Raw genomic sequence first — 14,198 nt, forward strand, 5'->3', positions numbered from 1 at the left:
CTGCGTGTGGAAATGTTTTCGGGTCATTTTCTTATGACCCACCCAGAGGGACGGGCCTGGGGACAGTTGGGAGATGGAGGCCCGGCTCTGAGAGCCCGCCTGTTCTAGGTGGGTTCAGCACTTAGCAACGTGGCATCTTGGCATCTAAGGCATGACAGTGCTGACTGTCAAATGGCAAATCCTGTAATGTCGGTCAGTCTCTTTCCCTGTAAAGAGGAAAAATCGCAGAAGTTTCATCATGGGGTCACGGGGATGGTCACATAGAGTAACGCAGGTGGAACGTCACCCGGGATCTGCCCTGCAGCCAGAAAACAGGCCTGGCCCTGCCGTGTGCCTCCTCGGGGGACAGAGCTTCTTCCTCCCGGAATCTGACAATTTACTGGGTTCTTTTCCCCCAAGGAAGCAGCTGTAATCCATGGCGTCACACTAAACTGCATTCAAATATTCCCCAAGCTTTGATTACAGCCGACCAGCAGGCTTTTTCTCCAGATGGGACCTGGAAGAAAAGGATGCTGGCTGAGCGACCCTAGTAGCCAGCTGTTTATGCAGATGTAAGTGATTAGATCCGTCATGTCTGTGGATCCCAGGTTTATTCAAATTCCTTACTGGCTCCAGCAAATGCATTTGGTCAGCCCAGCCCCTCGGTGAGAACTGTTCCACTCACACACTCTGTCCTTATAGCTCTGCTGTCCATTCATGTCCAGAGAGAGCAAACACATGTTAAAAGCCATCCCTGGGACCTCCCTTATGATCCGGGGTGGCTAAGGCTCCACGCTCCCAACGCAGGGGGTCTGGATTCAACCCTTGGCAGGGAACTAGATCCCACATGCCACCACCAAAGAAAAAACAAACAAACAAACAAAAAAAATGCCTCATGAAAAAATAAATATAAAACATAAAAGAAAGACAGACAGCAATGCCTGTAAAGATCACTTTCATGAAGCCCATTCTATGTACTGGGCACTGGGATCAAGCCTTCCTGGGGATGATCTGGTTTCATCTCTACACTAGTCTACCAGGTAAATGCTGGCATCAGGAGCACGCTGTAATAGGCCTTGAATGACTGGCTGAGGGTCATGGAGCTTGTTGACAGGTGATGGCGTCTTGGAATATGTCTCAAGCACCTTTAACGATGACAAAGGACACCCAGCAAGTTCCTCGCAGCAGTAAAAGGCTAGTGATCAATGTGTGTCCCAGGGAATAAGTTATATTTTCCTCCTACTTCCACTTGCCTGTTTGTTCTAAAAGTTTATGGGTGCAATAAATGCCGAGTGAAATCTCTGGCTCTGTGAATAATACATTTACAGATGAAAGATGGACCTCACAAAGTGCCACCATGAACCCACGGGAAACTGTCTCTAAATATTCCAGTAAAAACCTGAATTTTAAGCAGCATCTATAATGAGCACAAAGATTTGCTTCTTAAAGGAAAAATTAAAGATGATCAGTTCCCCACTGCATATTCTTGGTTGACTTATCAAAAACAGTTCGTTATCAGTTCAGTTCAGTTCAGTCGCTCATTCGTGTCTGACGCTCTGTGACCCCATGGACTGCAGCACACCAGGCCTCCCTGTCCATCACCAACTCCAGGAGTTTACTCAAACTCATGTCCATCAAGTCAGTGATGATATCCAACCATTTCATCATCTGTCATCCCCTTCTCCTCCCACCTTCAATCTTTCCCAGCATCAGGGTCTTTTCCAATGGGTCAGTTCTTGGCATCAGGTAGTCAAAGTATTGGAGCTTCAGCTTCAGCATCAGTCCTTCCAATGAATATTCAGGACTGATTTCCTTTAGGATGGACTGATTGGATCTCCTTGAAGTTCAAGGCACTTTCAAGAGTCTTCTCCAACACCATAGTTCAAAAGCATCAATTCTTCAGTACTCAGCTTTCTTTTATGGTCCAACTCTCACACCCATACATGACTACTAGAAAAACCATAGCTTTGGCTAGACAGACGTTTGTTGGCAAAGTAATGTCTCTACTTTTTAATATGCTGTTTAGGTTGGTCATAGCTTTTCTTCCAAGGAGCAAGCATCTTTTAATTTCATGGCTGCAATCACCATCTGCAGTGATTTTGGAGCCCCAAAAAACAAAGTCAGCCACTATTTCCATTGTTTCCCCACCTATTTGCTAGGAAGCGATTCCAAAGAGTATGAAAAGGCAGTTAACTATATGCCTGGGTTTATTTCTGAGCTCTCTGTTCTGTTCTGTTGGTTTGTATGTCTGTGTTCATGTGACTCTTTTGACCTCTCCAACAAATGGTGCTGAAAACCAGAGTGCCACATACAGAAGGATGTAATTGGAGGCTTACATTGTGTTGTACGCAAGAATCAACTCAAGTGGATTGAAGGCTTGAACATAAGGCCTGAAACTGTAAGACTCTTAGAAGAAAACACAGGAGAAAAGCTTCTTCACATTAATCTTGGCAATGTTATCACACATGTGACATCAGAAGCAGAAACAGAGAAGCGTGAGTCCACCGAATGCGATGCTTCTACCCAGCAACGCAAACAGCCTCCGAACGAAAGGACGAACCACAGGGAGGGGGAACAGCTGCAAGCGATGTGTGTGGTAAGGGGTTCACATCCAAATTATACCAAGAGCTCATGCAGCTCAGCTGAGAAAACACAAACAACACCAGGTGGACCCACAGACATTTGTCCAAAGAAACACCGATGGCCAGCAGGTGTATGGGAAGGTGCCCAACAGCACTAACCATCGGGGAAACGGAGAAATAGTCTATTTTGCCCAAAGTCTATAAATTGTCTGTTTTTTTTAGAATAAGAGAAACTACTAGAGATTTTTAAAACCCAGTTATAGTAAATTAAATTGTTTTATCAGTTGTTTATACTGTTGCTTGTGTCATTTTGAAAAGGGCTAATTAGCCTGGATTGAAATGTTGTGTTTATTGTAAAAACATTGTTTCATAAGACACAAGATTGTATTTCAGTACAAAATAGTTTTATGCCATCTTACCGCTACTGGATGATGGTAACAGTAAGCCCTGAGGGTGGACAACCTAAAATTTCTAAGAAGTACCTGCTACATTAACACTGTCCAGTGTTCACAAAGAGGACCATGAATGAAGATCTGATGTGGATTAAAAATATTAAATCCCGCAGGTGCGATCTGAGCCCAGATGTCATAAACCTGGTGGCTGTCGGCTTCTGTCACCGCAAGGACTGCTGTGAAATAGAGCCACCTTGCTGCACCTCTCGGACCATGTTTCTCGGTTTAACCTTGAGAAACCACACACTAGGCTCCACTCATCGATTTCAGGTAACTTTTTAAAAATCTGTTACAATTATTAAAAACATTAAAATGAGCATATAGCTTTAAAATAAGCAAAAAAAAAAAAAAAGAAAAATCTCATCACATTTACCGACAGACTTACATGGCAGTGAGTGCTAGGCACATCTGTCAGTGATTCTGGGTGTTTGGGTGGAAACAATATGAAAACTATGGAGAGATTTCTCAGTGGGTTATTGCCGGAAGGTGAAACAGTTCAATTTAGGAGACAGTGATGGATGGATTCCTGCAAGCCCGCTCCCGTCTACATTAGATAGCATTCTTTTCTTTATGATCTATGGCAACTCCTACACATAATTTTTAGGGGTTTCCCTGGTGACTCAGATGATAGAGAATCCGCCTGCCAATCTGAGAGACCGGGTTTCCTCTCTGGGTCAGGAAGATCCCCTGGAGGAAAGCATGGCAGCCCACTCCAGTACGCCTGCCAGGAGAATCCCATGGACGGAGGCGCCTGGAGGACTATGGTCCACGGAGTCACAGAGTCGGACATGACTGAAGTGACCGGGCACACACAAACTTGATCAGCCTCAAGATACATCACGATGTCTGTCGAATGGGTGAGTAAAATCCTCACGTGCCCAGAAAGAGTATTGGTGATGCAGTGTTTTCCCAGCTCGTTCTTCAGACAACGTCAGGGTATCTGATCCTCCACTTTAGAGCCCATAAAGCCCCGGCCAGCACTGAAGGCCTCAGGAGATCCCAGGTTCTGGGTGCAGCCCAGGGTGCCCCAGGTCACACCACGCACCCCAGCACCAGTCGGGAGAGTCTGCTGCTGCGGGCAGGTCAGAGAGAAGAGGATCTGCCCGTGTCCTGCACATTCCCGGTGTCCCCGTCGAGCAACACTTGTGACCTTCGATCTATTCCTGGGACCAGGGAGTATGATTCCTCACGTGTGTAGCAATAAAGTATACAAACATCTCAAACACAAGCAAATAACACACGTGATGGAAAGTATACTTATCAAGGCAGCCCCAGCCCTTCAGCTACTCAGCCACGAGGACCTGAGTAATGTGCTCCGCGTGGCACATCTAACACCTAAACCTGTGTGATTGTTAACAAAACAAATTTACACAAAAAAACAAAAAAAAAGAAAACAAATTTAATTCTGTGCAAAACTTGCTTAGCTGTACATTTCAAATTCTTAAAATACAGAAAAAATATTTCCCATCTCTTCTTTCCTCTGAAAATGCCAAACTACCTGGATTTATGTTGCTTAGGAAACCTTACTAAAACGTTATTCAACTTCACAATAAGACACCAGACTCCCACAGGCTGCCACCACTTACTTTTCCTGTGGTATTACCTGATCTGTGAGGCTGCTGTATTTTAGAAAAAAACACCCTTTTAAGAGAAAACATTAACATTTAACAGAAGACGTTAACAAATTACTTTCAGCATTCATTAAAATCTATTTTGCAAAAATGATATTTAGAGGGACTGCCCTGGTGGCCCAGTGGCTAAGACTCCTCACTCCCAGTGCAGGGGGCCTGAGCTCAATGCCTGGTCAGGGAACCATAGCCCACATGCCGCAACTGCAGATTCCACGTGCTACAACTCAGAGAGCGCTCATGCTGCAACTGAGACCCGGGAGAGCCAAAAGAAACAAATCAGTTAATTAAAACGTTTTTAAAAATAGTATTTGGAAGATTTGGAAACAATATTCACGATACAGTCATATACTATATCTGAGTCAAATTGTACATTTTAAATGTACAATTACATTCAATCTGTTAGAAAGAATTTGTTCAGTTATTCATTTATTGCAACCTGGGGCATGTTGATTGACACAGGTAATCTTTGAAATAAACTTTGTTTAGCTGACAAAATCTTTGGATTACTTCATTCTCAAATATTTTCTCTTGACATTCATTAATTAAAAAGTAAGTGACACTAAGACATCAAAATATGTGTCCTTTTAGGGTAAAGTAGTATTAAAGTCAGAGGCAGATGCATAACCTCAGGCTTTCACTAATAAATGAGACAAAATAAAAATCAGGTTTTTCTACAGAGCTAGCAAAGAGGAGCAGAAACAGGAAACTTCTGACCTGAATTTCTGAGATTTTGGAGCTCTCTCGGTAGGAAGTAATGGAACTGTGACGGCTTCCAAACCTGGAGAAGGTGTCCAGGTGGAGGAACTTTGCAGAGGTGAGGGGACATCAGTGGACCCTGAAGGATCGTGTGGGTACAGCGATGGACTGCAGTCTGCAAGAAGGAACTCTAAGGCAAGGGCCGAGCATCCTGTTCAAGGAGGCGCTCAGTCACTTCTCCACAAGTTTTGCCAAAAACAGCAGTGGAGGAGATGCTGGTCAGGACATTTCAGAGTTTTTCTGTTGTTGAAGTGTCTGGAGGCCATGGCTCTCCTGGAGCTGAAAACAAAGCTGAGCCAAAAACACCTGTCTCCCCCTAGGTCACGTACTGACAAGATCCAGAAAGTGGAAGGCACTTGGGTGATCACAACCCAACCCGATCTGATTAAAGCAATGACTCTGAACCAGCTCAGCTAGACTCTGGGAAATCTGAAAAAATCAGCCTAGCCCCATCTGGGAAAGGAATGAAACAAAATCAGGTTATAATCAAGACTCCACTCTTCTTTCATAAACAGTGTCCAGAATCAAAGGAAAAGTCACAAGATATGCAAGGAAGCAAAAGATATTACCCATGACCAAGTGAGACACAGTGAACAGAAGAAGATTCTTGGTTCATCCTGCTGGTAGAGCCGGCAAACCAGGGCTAAAGCAGCTCGTGTAAATGTGACGATACAGCCTCAAGCCGGGTGATCGAGGTTAACACGAGCCGTGAGAAGCTCTGTTGAGAGCACGGACCCCCGGTGTGCTGCGATGAGAAGGGCACTTTACCCCTGCTGTCCTCCTCCCAAAGACACTACCCAGTCCAGTTGTTAGACAAGCAGCTCTCCGTTGAGGGAACCCTGCAGAACGCCTGACCAGCACTCTGCTCAGAGTCAAGGTCATCAAGAACAAAGAAAGTCTGAGAAACTGTTGCAGCCAAGAGGAGCCTAAGGAGACATGAGACTAAATGTAACGTGATGTCCTGCTTGGGATCCTGGGTGAGAACCCGGGACAGAAAAAGGACATCAGAAGTATGGATAAAGCATGGATTTAGTTAACACATCAACACTTGTTTACTGATATTGTCTAACCTCTCAAACCACAGCAAGAAGTCAGTAACAGGAGAAGCAGCGCATGAGGTAACGGGGGACTGCCTATCCCACCGCTGCAGTCGCTCTACAGCCCTAAAACCTTCCAAAAGTGAGCGTTTATTTTTTTAAAAAACCAAAGCATTGCTGGACAAAGTGAACATAGGATCAACAACGTGTGAGGAACATTGAGAGGTCCACGTTATGTGTAATTAAATTCCCGGAAGAAGAAAAGATGGAGCATGGGGCAGAGAGAAAGATCTGAAAAGTTCTGGCTGGAAATTGTCCAACTTTGATGAAAATAAAAAGGGGCCCACAAATTCAAGGAGCAAAATAAATGCCAAATATGCAAACTCTGGGAGATAGTGAAGGACAGGGAAGCCTGACGTGCTGCAGTCCATGGGTCTCAAAAAGTCAGACATAACTTAGTGACTGAACAACAGCAAATGATAAATTCAAAGAAAACCACAGCTAGGCACATCCTGGCCAAACTGATGAAAGAGTAGGTAAAGAAAAAACTCTAAAAAGTCAGTGAAAAATGCACATTATTTCAGGGGAACAAAGGGAAGGATGGTGACTTCTCCTAAGACAACACCAGGAGGACAGCAAAGCTATACTGAAAATACAGAGCTGAAAATAAATCCTGCCAACTTAGAATTCTATGTCAGAAAAAAAGAAGAAGGAGCAAGAGAAGGAGCAGGAGGAGAAACCAAAGGAGAAGGAGGAGAAAGAGGAGGAGGAGGGACAAACAGGTTTCCAGTAAATGAAACGAGCGATTCTGTAGCCAACAGATTAGCAACGTAAGGACGAGATTCAGAAGGAAGCTCTGAGCCTTAAAGGAAAGAGCAGCAGATGGAACCTTGGGTCTGCAGGCGGGAAGGAAGAGCATCAAAATATAAACACGTGGTGAAAGTATTTTTCTCTTTTCCTAATTACTTTGAAGATAAACAACAGTTTGGAAATTACTAACGATGACTATCAGGTTTATAACTGACTGAAGTAAAATACACGACAACAGCCACAGTCACTAAGGATAAGTGGGAACAGAAATACGGAAGGTCTCCTGTTGCGGGATTCTTACGTTCCTTCCTTGTGACGTGTCGTAACATCAACTCACCATTGATCACTAGTTATGGCTCCATATTAAATCCTTAGAGCAACAGCACAGATTTCAAAAGACTAGTGTAGAATCAGAATACATAAAACGGAATAGTATAACCATCATTGAATAATCCAAAGGAAGGCAGAGGAAGGAACAAAAAAACAGATGGGCTATATGAGAGAAGCTAATGGGGCAGCAAACCTAAAGCCAACCACGTCAAAAGCTATGGGAGGTGCCAACGCTTACAAACTCCAAATGAAAGACTGAAATAGTCAGAATGCATTTTTTTCCCAAAAAACTACAGAATCCAGCCAAATCCTGCAAACCTGGACAGACTGTGAGGGAGAGAAAGGTGGCGGGCTGACCACAGAGCCCATCACAGCGTTTCAACAAGAGCGAGGCTGACCTCCAGGCAGTGCTCCTGGGTGCCCAGAGCATTTCCTAAATGAGGGGAGAGCAAGTGCCAGGCTGGCCCTGCCCGGCCCCGCGGCCCCCTCTCGTGGGAGCCCCCAACCAAAACAGATGGCAACCGGGGGCCTCGACTGGGGTGTTTCTGTTGGTGTTTGTTGAACAGAAAGGCGCCACCTCGCCAGCACCTCTGGGCAGCCGCTTCCCTGGGACACTGTACCCCCAGAGCCGCCCCAGCCCCCCTCATCTCCCCAGAGGGCCCCTCCTTCTGGCCCAGGAGCCTGCAGGCCCAGGCCCGGGCCAGACCAAGAGCTGGGGCCACTGTGTGCTGAGAGCCGGGAGGTGGACAGCCCCCCTCCTGCTGACCACAGGGGTCCCCTCAGAGCCAGGGTAAGCCACGGGCCGGGCCCCGCCCTGCCCCTCGAGAGCCGCCAAACCCTGGGACGACATGGTTGCTGCAGAGGCCCGCCACCCGCTGGCTCCCCGTGGCCCCGCGCGGCCCCTGTTGGCGATTTTGTCTTGATCACTGAAGCCAGGGAGTCATTTAAAGACAGCGGGTGCGTTGATGGCCTTTCTCAACCAAGGGAAACACTCCGTTATTACCGAGACTCAGCCAGGGGCAGAGGCTGCAAGTGCAGAGAAAATAGTCCACCCGCCTCCGCTTTCCGCTTGGCCCAGCCGTTCCACCAGTTATTGGAGTCAAGGCGACAATTTCACAGCAGCCGGGACAAACGGGTGTCCATCACCCGGAATCCAATCTTTTCTTCTCCACACTGCGCAGTGAGTGTGGGCTTCAAACAGGGAAGGAAAAAAATTGCTGGGTCTTTTTCTGTAAATTGTCCAAGTATAAACTTTAAGAAAAACATCTGATTCCAGCAAGCAAGCCAGCCCGGTATAAACCTTCGAGCTGGGAGCCTTGAAGATGTCCTCCCGCGAGAACCCATTAGGGAGAAGCGTGCCAGGCCAGAGCAGGGGCGTTGCCCCAGACGCCCCTGGGGTTGCATGACTCAGGAGTGGCCCCCAGGCCCCTGTCCTCTCCTGGCCCAGACTCCAGGGTCCCGGGTGGGTGGGGCTATTCTCAGTCCTCTGCCCCCAGGGGGCAGCACTGTGGGACGCTGCCGTCCACACCCCTCGTCCACGGGAACAGCTCTGAGTGCGTCCTGGTCCTCCCCACCGCCCTCCAGCTGCTGTCCAGGCCCATCCTGCCGGCGCGGGGCTCTCAGACGCCTACGGGGGACCCGTCTCCTACAGCCTGCAGGCCTCGCTGACCCCTCTAACCGGGACCTCCCCTCCTCCCACCCCAAGCCCCCAGTGGACAGCAAACTGGACAGCCCTGGCCGTCTGCACTTGACACCCCCACTCCACACCCTGGGCCTGGACTCTGTCTCAACAGGGCCATCTGGCCTGTGAGGTCTCTCATCTTGGATCCACTTGTGTCTCCAACTCAAAACGCCCAAGTGGGCCTTCTGTTTCCTCTACACTCATCACCCTCCGGGCCCACGGGTGGGGTCCTGCCGCTCCCCCTGTGGTCACTCCTGGGTGTCCTGCATCCCTCAGGCTCGCCTCTGGTCCATCCGGGAGTATCTGGCTCCTGCTCCCCACTTCCTCCCCATGGAGCAGCCCCTCCCCTTGCCTCTGGGCCTGGCCCATGACCCAGCACAGCATCCCAGCCCCAGCCTTGTGCGATGGCCAAAAGGCCCCCCCTTGCACCTCTGCGGCCTGCCCAGCTGTGCCCGCCCAGGCGGTGTCCTCCTCCCAGGCCACCACGACCTCGTCCCTCAGAGCCTCTTCCTCCTCCATCCTTGCAGGGAGCATGGCTCCCTGGGTCCTGTGGATGAGCGGCCTCGACTCCAGTCCCTGGGCCTCCAGATCTGTGAGAATCCACCTCTGGTGTGTTAAGCCTCAGCTTGGGTTCCTTGGTCACGTCAGCTGCAGGGACCCATCCGCCGCCCCTGGACTGTCTGCAGAGGCAGAGCGTGTACGCAGCCTTGGCTGCACCAGGGTCCCTCTTTCTCTGCACTCATGTGAGCTCCCCCGCCCCTGCCCAACATTACAGCCCCGCCAGCCCCCTCCCAGCCTCTGGTCAGGTGCTGGCGCTGGTGTGTTCCCCTTCCCACCTGGGAGCCACCGAGGGCAAGGCACCCACCAGGGCATCCAAGGGGACCCGGGGTGAGGGCGTCTTCCCAGCCACGTCCTACAAATACCACCATGAGGACCAGAGACGGAGTTCCCAGCATCGCAGGGAAGCCCAAGGCTGAGACCCGGGGAGGAAAGGCTCGCCCTGCCTCACATCCACGCCACGGTGATGAAAGGGCCACCTCCTCAGGCCTGATCCCGCCATACCTAACGGAGAAGGAAAGGCAGCCCGTCAGAACCAGATTCCCAGGAAAAGGCAGCGTTTTCACGTTATCACGACAGTTCGGAAACACTCCGAGGAGCTGTCTTGGAGAAAGACGTGAATGAATTCAGTGTCTCAAAATACAGCCTTCCTTGTTCCCTGCCTGCCGCTGCCCTCCGCAGCCTCACGCGTGGCGGGCTGGGGTCCCCCCACCCTGAGCTCCGGGTCGCGGCTGCCAGCGAGCCGACGCCCTGACCACTTTGTCCCACACGGGGAATTTATTGAGACCACCAGGATAGCGATCACCTTTCATAATCCGATCAATGAAAACCCACCAGGAGAGAGACAGTGTTTTAAAAAGTAATTGTTTAAATGAACTTGATATTTTTATTGCAAAAATATATCACAACACACTTCAAGGTTGAAATTTAGTTCAGTAACCACAAACCATTATTCAGATGATTCATGGAGAAGCTAATGACAAACAGTGTTGTGTTTTAAATAATCTAATAAAACAAATATTTACATGGGGGAGGATACTGGTTGGGTGTACACACACGAAGTAATATGTTCATCCACGGTGAGGAAATTAGTTAAATTCTGTCAGACCTGGTTTTTCTTTCTAAACGTGATGCCGGGGGCATTATTCACGTTTACTCCTGGCTTCCCAGCTGGTTTTCTCACAGCCTGCAGTACAGACGCAGGCCCAGCCTTGGAGGAGCTGCTCCTATACATGGTCTCACCTGGGCAGGTAGGAAGCCCTTTGGGTCTTACCTTCAGAACCAGCATCGTTTTCCCGGGGAGGTTTAGCTACGGCATTCTGGGTTCACCCAGCAGGGACTCCTGCAGGGCAGTGTGGCCACGGGTGGGCAGTGAGGGGCGGAGGGGACTCAGGGACCCCATTTCCCTGCCTGGTCTGGAGCCAGGGCCTGGAGGGGCCTGGGGTCAGGAGGCTGTCCACACTGGGGCCTGGTCTTACCGACACTGGTGACGTGCCTGGCGGCTCATCCCACGGCCTCTCGGAGTCAACCAGTTCTCTCACACCTCCTCCAGGGAGCTGATGTCACGCCCAGGCTGCCACAGGGTTGCTAGGAAACGCCAAGAAACCAGGCGGCCACGTGGACGCCCCGGGTCCGGGGTCGGGGCTCTTTGGTTCACTGACAGCCCCCCGCGCCCTTCATGCCCTGCTCTCCTGTAGATGCAAATCTGCCCGGGGCTGCCCAGGCCACCCTGGCAGCTGGTTTTGCAAGACTGTAAACACCCCTGGGAAAGATTGAAGGCAGGAGGAGAAGGGGATGACAGAGCATGAGGTGGCTGGATGGCATCACCGACTCAATGGTCATGAGTTTGAGCAAGCTCCGGGAGTTGGTGATGGACAGGGAGGCCTGGTGTGCTGCAGTCCATGGGCTCACAAAGAGTCAGACACGACTGAGCCACTGAACTGTAAAGACCCCAGCACAGACGGGCCCAGTGAGTGTTACAGAAAGAATAGCGGGTGGTATTGGGGGTAGACGGCTCGCCCAGGGAAGGGGTCCAGACTGCCTTGGGGGGCGGAGCCTCTGACTCCCATGAGTGCAGAGTCCAGGTGGGGACGGCTGGCAGGCTCAGGACCCCTTCATGAGAAGTGGGAGGCGGCAGGGACGCCCGGGGCGCCTGCAGAGGGGATGGCACGAGCCCGGCGGGCCGGCATTTAGAAGACGAGCCTCCAGCCGGGGCGCTGCTCGCTCACTGCCCCCGCCACGTTCCTGCACCTCGGCTTCCTCACCTGGAGGAGGTAAACAGGCCGCTACCTGCTCTGAGGGGTCGCTGCGAGGTCAGACAGGGACACAGGCAACACAGCCAGGATGGGTCCTGCAACACGGGCCGGGGGGCGGGGGCTGCTCAGCGGAGGTCGGGCCAGCTTTACGGAGCACTTCCCTTCTAGCCTTCTAGCCAGCCCGCCTCCCCTCAACGCACCCCTCACCCAGCTCACGCCCACCTGCTCTTCTCCGCTCTCCTTTCCAGTCATTTACAGCGATGGTCTAGTGTCCGATGTTCACAAGGCTTTATTTCATTTGGATCCTTGAACGAGGAGCCCCACAGCCCCATTTTATTCCCGCCTCTGCCACCAGTAAAGCCTCCCTACATAAAACTGCCCCACCGCCACCCCGCCCCCATCCCAGGATCTTGGTTTGTAGTTATTTCACCCAGTACTTATCTGACACAAGAAATATCTCCTATTTAAAATAAAGGGGGAAACATACCGTGTTCATGGATTGGAAGAATCAATATTGTCAAAATGGCTATTCTACCCAAAGCAATCTATAGATTCAATGCAATCCCTATCAAGCTACCAATGGTATTTTTCACAGAACTAGACCAAAGAATTTCACAATTTGTATGGAAATACAAAAAACCTTGAATAGCCAAAGTAATCTTGAGAAAGAAGAATGGAGCTGGAGGAATCAACCTGCCTGACTTCAGACTCTACTACAAAGCCACAGTCATCAAGACAGTATGGTACTGGCACAAAGACAGAAATATAGATCAATGGAACAGAATAGAAAGCCCAGAGATAAATCCACGAACCTATGGACACCTTATCTTTGACAAAGGAGGCAAGGATATACAATGGAAAAAAGACAACCTCTTTAACAAGTGGTGCTGGGAAAACTGGTCAACCACTTGTAAAAGAATGAAACTAGAACACTTTCTAACACCATACACAAAAATAAACTCAAAATGGATTAAAGATCTAAATGTAAGACCAGAAACTATAAAACTCCTAGAGGAGAACATAGGCAAAACACTCTCCGACATAAATCACAGCAAGATCCTCTATGACCCACCTCCCAGAATATTGGAAATAAAAGCAAAACTAAACAAATGGGACCTAATGAAACTTAAAAGCTTTTGCACTACAAAGGAAACTATAAGTAAGGTGAAAAGACAGCCCTCAGATTGGGAGAAAATAATAGCAAATGAAGAAACAGACAAAGGATTAATCTCAAAAATATACAAGCAACTCCTGCAGCTCAATTCCAGAAAAATAAATGACCCAATCAAAAAATGGGCCAAAGAACTAAACAGACATTTCTCCAAAGAAGACATATAGATGGCTAACAAACACATGAAAAGATGCTCAACATCACTCATTATTAGAGAAATGCAAATCAAAACCACAATGAGGTACCATTACACGCCAGTCAGGATGGCTGCTATCCAAAAGTCTACAAGCAATAAATGCTGGAGAGGGTGTGGAGAAAAGGGAACCCTCTTACACTGTTGGTGGGAATGCAAACTAGTACAGCCGCTATGGAAAACAGTGTGGAGATTTCTTAAAAAACTGGAAATAGAACTGCCATATGACCCAGCAATCCCACTTCTGGGCATACACACTGAGGAAACCAGATCTGAAAGAGACACGTGCACCCCAATGTTCATCGCAGCACTGTTTATAATAGCCAGGACATGGAAGCAACCTAGATGCCCATCAGCAGATGAATGGATAAGGAAGCTGTGGTACATATACACCATGGAATATCACTCAGCCATTAAAAAGAATTCATTTGAACCAGTCCTAATGAGATGGATGAAACTGGAGCCCCTTATACAGAGTGAAGTAAGCCAGAAAGATAAAGAACATTACAGCATACTAACACATATATATGGAATTTAGAAAGATGGTAACGATAACCCTATATGCAAAACAGAAAAAGAGACACAGAAATACAGAACAGACTTTTGAACTCTGTGGGAGAATGTGAGGGTGGGATATTTCAAAAGAACAGCATGTATACTATCTATGGTGAAACAGATCACCAGCCCAGGTGGGATGCATGAGACAAGTGCTCGGGCCTGGTGCACTGGGAAGACCCAGAGGAATCGGGTGGAGAGGGAGGTG

Source organism: Dama dama, chromosome 15 (assembly GCF_033118175.1).
Source record: "Dama dama isolate Ldn47 chromosome 15, ASM3311817v1, whole genome shotgun sequence".
Taxonomy (NCBI): domain Eukaryota; kingdom Metazoa; phylum Chordata; class Mammalia; order Artiodactyla; family Cervidae; genus Dama; species Dama dama.